The sequence below is a fragment of the Uloborus diversus genome, chromosome 3, assembly GCF_026930045.1.
Source record: "Uloborus diversus isolate 005 chromosome 3, Udiv.v.3.1, whole genome shotgun sequence".
In the NCBI taxonomy this organism is placed as follows: Eukaryota; Metazoa; Arthropoda; class Arachnida; order Araneae; family Uloboridae; genus Uloborus; species Uloborus diversus.
In genome coordinates, this window is record NC_072733.1 from 9558057 (window position 1) to 9566191 (window position 8135).

The window sequence follows — 8135 nt, forward strand, 5'->3', positions numbered from 1 at the left end:
ACAAATTGTCTTCAGCTACAAATTCAATCCTCCTTTCTCAAAAAATATTCTAAACTATCAAGAAGTTGCAAAAAATTTTGATAAATATTTGAATTTTGATTGTAATTGTGCTAATTTCTCTAATTCCATCTTCTTCAACTCTGATTTTGGTCATATTCTGACCGGTGATTTGAATTTTTTACAAAACAAAAAACTCATTAAACTTTTTAGTTTGGGTACTAAATATCGGCCTAATTTTCGTATTTATTTCCTAAAAGCTTTTAATAAGCTTACATTCGAACTTGAATATTTTTTAAGAAAAATCTCCTATTGTTTTAATGTTCCACTTAATGCATTTCTTGAATATAGACACCACTTTTTAATTGAACTGAAATCACGTTTACGTGATATTGTTAACACTGAACCTTCATACTTCCATCTTTCTGCTGATGAAAATAATGCCATCAATAATTTTAAAAAAGCTTTTGTCTTTACAGTTGTTGATAAAGCAAGTTCTAATTACTCTATCTGCTGCAAAAAATTATATGCTAATATTTTGAAAAATGAACTAGAAAAAACCACCACTTATGTTTCCTCCAAACTTAATGAATCCTCCATCATCAAAAAATTTGCTGCTGCTTACAAACTTTTTAAATTGCCACGTCCTGATTCTGTTAACTTACCTTACTTATATGCAATTCCAAAATTTCATAAAACACCTGTTGGATTTCGCTTTATTTGCTCTGCCACCAACACCATTGGAAAAAAATCTGAGTGTAAACTTGAAGAATTTCTCAAAAAAATTCTTGAACAACTTAAACTTCAACAAATGAATTGGTTCTGGATTGTTAATAATAGTGTTGAAGTCATCAATTTACTTAATATGCTTGATATAAATCACTTAGAAACTTTTGATTTTGAAAACCTCTTCACCAATATCCCACTCGTTGAACTTTTTTCCTCTGTTTCAGAACTTTTTAATTCAGTCAAGGATTCCCTTGATTTTAATGAATTGTTTTTTCTTGGTCTTTTTAAATTTTGTATTTTCAATATTTTTTTCAAAAATGGTAATTCATGTTTTCTTCAAATTAATGGCATAGCAATGGGAGCTAATTTTAGCTCTACATTAGCCAACCTTTTTCTTTTATATTATGAACGAAAATATTTAATTGACAATCCTTCCTCTACACCTCTTTGTTGCAGATACATTGATGACCTTTTGTGTATAAATTTTCCTAATTTTTCTGAACTTAGCAAAACTATTTATCATAGTTCATTAACGCTCAAAAAGACCAATTCTCATCATAATAGCTTTAATTTCTTGGATATCAACATACAAATTGACTAAAATTGTTCCACTACAATCTATGATAAAAGACGTGAATTCAATTTCACAGTTAACAGTTTACAAGATTTCTCCTCCTGCCTAAGTAAAAAGGTTTTTATTGGCATTATTGTTTCGCAAGCTATCAGAATTAAAAGAATTTGCAATACCATTTCTGAATTTAAGCAAGAAATTTCAGTACTCAAAAACTTACTTTTTCATAATAACTTCCCTAAAAATCTAGTTGAAAACATTTGCTTAAGTATAGCCTTCGATGAACATTTCGCTTCTTTTGAAACTGTTTAACTGTGTAAATGTATGATACAACCGTGACAAACCATTTTTTTATGAATCACCGTGGTGGATAAGTTTTACATGTGCGAAACAGGCGACATGGTATGTCTTTGGACCGATTTCCGGATATGTTTTTATATTTTTAATGTTTTGTTGACGAATGGATTGGCTTTTTTATCAGGCTGAACAACGGACAGGATTTGTTTACGCGGATTTCAAGGTAAGACAATTTTGTTATTGGCAGGTACTGTCCCGTGGAAGGCTAATTATCGGAACTTGTTTTCCTAATTAGTCGAGGCGAAACCTCCTGCTTTTAGTTTTAGGTTTGAGCTCTAGTTTATTGTTTTTAGCTTAGCAAGTGGTGCGTTTGCCCATTGTTACTCTATATTACATGTACTGGAGCTTAAGCATTATCTTCTAGTTTATAGTTAAAATTTTGGTCTTTTGACCATAATTAATGAATCCTCCACGGCTGATGAGCTCTGGATTCACTCTTTTTCTATTCCTACTTAATAGCTGTTTGCATTTTTCCTTTTTATCATCATTTGTTATTTATCATTTGTTTAATATTTGTAATTATATTTGCTTAATTTTATATATATATATATATATATATATATATATATATATATATATATATATATATATCATGCCTTTAGTTTCATTTTCTTTTTCAATATTCAAACATATTACTTTGTTATTACTTCATAGTATGTATAGGTACCCACTTGCACTTAACAGCAGCAACACATTTTTGATGAAAAACATATGGAGGACTATTTTTGCACAAATACAATTATTGTGTCATCCAACTTCTTTTTAAAATATTTATTTGTTTAAAATAGATCAAAAAATGAGATTCAGCGTATAATGATATATTTTTTATTCTATTGCAACTTTTAATTCGTCTTTGAAAATAACAAAATAAGATAAGAAAAATAAATATTGTACCAATGCATTCGAATACAAATCAGAAATGAACCTTTCACAAGCTAGAGTTAAACAAAACCATATCCGCTATAATAAGTTGTTTTCTGAATATTTGAATGTCAGAAAAACTGATACAATTCATTACATATAAAAGACACCACTCATCTCCCAATTTTAACAAATTTATAAAATAAAATTAGACTTGTGTATAAAATTTACATGTTGAAGATTTTAAAATTTTATAATAATTGTCACGGAATTTGATAAATAGAATTTGGAAGATCGCTAGTCTTTTCGCTAGGCCTAACCTATGACAATAATTACAAAGTAGCTAGGATTTTTTTACCCCAAATTAAGATAACTAGATTACTTTCTTTTTGACAAAAATTAATCCTTTACTGTGTTCTTTAATCTTCAAAGAAAAATCCAATTTTACAGAATTGAAATTATTCGAACGAAAAGAAGATCACAAGGAAACTTCTAACTCATTATACTGTTCCGAGGTAAACACAGATAGAGGGCGCTCGAATTAGGTGGCATTAGCAATATAATTGAACGGTACACCTAACATCGGTTTGATGCCATCAAATATTACGTTATATTAGCACGGGAACGACACCGTGAAAATATCGCTGTTTTTGTGCGTCGAATATAACGCACAGGTGACACTTAACACCGTCATTTGACCAATAACATGATTTTTGTACCAAATTTGGACGTTCTGGTGCTACTGGAGGTATTTCAAATATGGGTAAATTAATCGGCGGGAGTTCAAAAGATATCATCCAAGCATGATAGCAAAAATGCAAATTTTTCAAGTAACGTATCCGGATCTTTAAAACAGAAACTGTAAATGATTTTCATTCAAATTTTAATCTTAAACAATTGATTTTATAAGTTAATGGTGTGCTCAGATAAAGGAGAAATGTTTTTAAGCATTAAACACGTGTGAGTATTAATATGTATGAGTGTTTGGGGTTTTTTTTTTCCTTAAATCAGCAACAAAATTTTCTCCGTTTATACTTTTCTTCTTTTGTATGTTTCAGAAACAGTACGATTAAACTCTTTCTTTAAACTATAGGTAGATAAGCTACTCGACTATAAGCTACTAATACTATCTCGACTTTTCGTAAACAAAAGAACATCGGTTCAGGGGAAGAAAGACGGAAGAAAAAAAAATTAAATCTAAAAAATATAAAATACATAAAGCACAATCAATTCAAAGACTTATCTTGAGTTAATTTTTAATCGCATATGTGAACTCGTGTGATTATTATATTGCTACTATTATATTCAAAAAAAGTAATTCTTCAATAATTCTTGAGTACTTTTTAAGATGGGTCAACGCGTGGTTCATTTATTTACGTCTTCTAATAAATTTTAATAAAAATTTGTTTCATTTTAAAAACAAATTTGCAAAGTCATGCAAAACATGAGACAACATCCTCACATGGTGGCAAATAAAAAACTAGAGATAGATTTTTCAAAATTATTGAACTAATCAAGTCTTAATCATTTCAGACGCGTGAAGTAAAAGAACATACAAATGGATTTTCTACATAGTTTTGCATAGTTTACCGGATTTTGATAAGATATAATGTTTCACATGTTCCAAAAGTAATATTGAAAATTGTTACAAACTTCTAGCTGAAATAAGTAAAAGCATGGCTTACATTCAGCTATTGATAATTTACACCTCTCTTGGGCTGCGATACCAGTTTTTGTACACTCTTCATCGACCATTGTATTTATTTTCTATTTTTACTTTCTTTTGGACCTTTTTTCACCTGCAATATCAATCCAATTGGGAGATTAACACCTTCTTAGAGAATAAGAAGGAGGATATATCAGCAACTAGTTAACTACTTGTACTTTCATAGTTAAGTCGCAGGTGTTAGTGCGTGAGATAATGATTGGATATGATGTCCTAATCATTTGCCTCTTACTTGAGTATGACTCATAACAAGTAACTGCGATTTATTAAACTTTCTATAACATATACTATGGGAAGTCTAACCATATTAAACTTACTTGAACACCAAAAACAAATTTCGTTGCTAATTTATTAATTTATTTGACTTTGCACCACTTTTTAGAACAAAAAAAAAAAAAAAAAAGCAAACAGTTTCGTGTAAAAAATAACACGAGTGTGACACTAAAAACAATTTCGACTTTTAGATTCTTCTCTACTGAAATTTTAAGACCGTAGTCTTGCTCTTTAAATTAATATCAGGTATTGTTTACAGTGGAATTAAAAAATATATATATACATTAAACAATCTACCGTAAAATGGTCCAACTATGGGCCGTTTTCTCGAAGTTTTAAATGAGAATGCCGTGTACTCTGAACTAGAAATTTGAGGACTTTAGCATGGTAGCTATACATCTCTTCTCTCAAATGATATGTTTTAAAAAAATCAAAGTTGGAAAGAACGTGAAGGGGAATTTTTCCCCCATAGGGACCCATAGCTGTACCCTTACAGAGTACATCTATGGGTCACCTCATTTTACCCTAGAAAACACATTGAAAACTTGATGTGGCCTATTGTTGCCTCAGGCTGCAAACTGCCTTCTGCTTGGAACTGTATAAAAAGTGCTTTTAGTCCATCATTTACCTTTTTTGTTTCAATTTTTTAAAGGATTAATCTACACTTGTCATCTAGAGTGATTAATAAAGTTCAACATGGTAAATGTTGTCAACGTTCTGTATTATCAGCCTAGGTTTTGACTATGAAAACTAGAAAAATCTCACCAACTAAAGGCTATTTACCTATATCTATATAGGTCTCATAAAATACATAAATCTAAAGAATTTTAAACGAGATTAACAAAAATTTCAAAACAGAAATGTGAAATCACATTTCACACTCCAAATCTCATTAAAATAAATAATTTTTAAAAACTATTTCAGTTTATATTTGATCCGGATTTCAGTCAGCACCTTAGCTCAAACTCCTATGAATACGAGTTATAGGGCGAGCCTCAAGTTTTCTACTGTCTTCTCTTGCCATTATTGAAAATAAATAACACAAAATAGGAGGAAAGCATCCCTATAGAGAATAAAATTAAGCTCCATGCCATTAAAAACCGCGAAAAATAAGTGGCCTATTGTTGTACCCCAACATTCCCATTTTCGATAAATGTTGAGAGCTTGTGAAACCTGTGAAACATTTTAAGTCAACAAGCCGCTTAATTCATAACTGCTAAAATACGTAGTAAAGCAAATCTGAACTTACCAGATCTTGGAAAACAGTATAAGGGGTCTGCCCAAAGCATACTTTTATCTCTTCCACAAGTGAGTCGAATCACGCACTAAGAACGACTAAGTTATCTAAGGTATGCAACAACAATGGCAATCTCTGATAAAACGTCTTAAACTACTTAAATGGTTACACTTCCTGGTGAATCTTTTTGGAGCTCTTAAGTTCGAAAAAGAGGCCACTAGAGAGCAAAATAATCCCCATGGCAACAATGACCCATTGTTGTCCCCCTTGGCACTGGTTATACCATTTTACAGTAAGTGTTATCCATATGTTTCCTTTAGTTTGAGAAAAAAAAATCAGAAACAAAAACATTTTTCAGTGTTGAAGTCATTTCAACTATTTAGATATAGAAAATCCGTTCGCACCTTAAACATTTAAGTATGACTTAACATTTTCACGTTACTTTGACTGTAAAAATAATACCCAATTAACGATAGCATTTGCCCAATATGCCGTAGCAGCAACAAACAAACACTTCTTATTGAGTAAACATATCTTATTAATTTTAAAACAAATGAAAATCCGATCAGAAAAGAGGTTTGGCTAGCAGTCATCTAGCAAACTGCTTTATGATATTAAGATCAATGTATTCGGGCAAGAAGCTGCTATGAAACAGAAAAAATAAATTAAAATCATAGTCAGCGAGCGAAGGTGATAACTGAAACTTATTGACGATCCGTTAAGAAGCAGTAGCCTATTTCAGCCTACAGAGCAGACAGAATTACTTAGCAGGCAGTTTGTTAAAATAGGCATAATATCTTCCAACGTATGCCCAAATTGTAACACAGGTACTATGAATTCGAGTCATATATATACCTGTAACATAGTACTTGACAGGAGCTGATAGAACATCAGGGACAATTCCGAATTGTACTCGGGTGCCAAAACTATCATGAACTTTCTGTGAGAAAGCATATTGCCATATGGTAAAAGCATAGAAAGAGCTGATTTTGAAGTAAAACGAGGTTTTGAACCTAGTTGTGTACGCTTGAATTGATTCGTTTAAAATCGTTTTGTTCTGTGATAGTATCGACAGGGAAGCATCAACTTATTTTTGAGAAGTCATGACTAGAGGTGGTTTTGATACTAAACGTCTGAAGTATGAAAATAATTTAGACGACAAAGATCAACAAGTGCACATGACATAATAAACGTTTTGCGTGTATTATAGAATTTTAAAATAAATCAGTCAAAGGTTGTAATGTATAAAACTCTAATTTTCCTCCAAAGTTCTTTTTTTGCAGGAAGCGATATATTCTTAGGTAAGTGCTTCAAATGAGACGAACCTTAAGTTCAGGGTATAATATATCGCTCAACTATAATTTAATTGGCGATTGCAATTTTGGAAGTTCATCAAGTGACACCTAACCAAACAAGAAAAAAAAATTCTATGTGAGAATTTATGTTTAAATTATGTTCGTAAGAAGTTTGAAAAAATGACGAATTAATGTTATTAGGTACACGGGGTCGTAATAAGGTCAACTCTGAAAAAACATAAAAAAGTACTACCAAACTAAAACCAAATGAAAAAAAGTCTTTATTGCCAGCATAAAAACTTAATAAATCAAATTTAATAAACTTGAAACAATATACAAAATTCCATATTTACTCCAATGGAAAGAAGAATTCAATCCTCCCATTTGGGGCACTGATAAGTTATTATTTTCTGTTTTTAGTCACACGCATGTTCGTTCATTTATGTGCAGCACTATTCAGTACAGGGTCACGTCTTCAACCCGATTTTTCAGTGTCTTAATACGGACACCGAAGTTTTAGTAATTCTGGTCATGGCCTTATAGGGCTACAGTCTTCTTTTCTAGGCTTATCAAATTACGGAAAAACAAGACGGTACAATGCGACATGTTTCTTTTTAAATTCGTCTTCAAAAGACTTAAATAAATGAAGGAATTACCAACGTTGGCCCTAAGGAAAGGACCTTCCTCGGATGACTCTTCGTCCAAAAGGTCACACTTCCTTGCATTGAAAAACTGGTTCCTTGTAACCCGAAACACTGCAGTAATTTGCAATTTTTGTGCATTAAAACGTTGGTAGTTCATTTATTTAATTTTCAAGCGCACAGATATTTATTCGGTACATAAGACTCGTTTATAGTTACTGCTGATGATTAAAACAGTTCATTGATAGCACTTAATTATCAGTTGGCAATTCTGATGACGATAAAATGACAATCAAGCGAACTTTTGCTACCCTTTGCAAAAAAAAGAAGATTGGTCTTAGTGGCCTACATGGTTTAGTTTTGCGCTGCAACCTTAGTTAGTTTTGTTAACCCTGAATTGTTGATAATCTCAAACATTTGAATTGCAGTTTGATGCATTTTCTTCAAA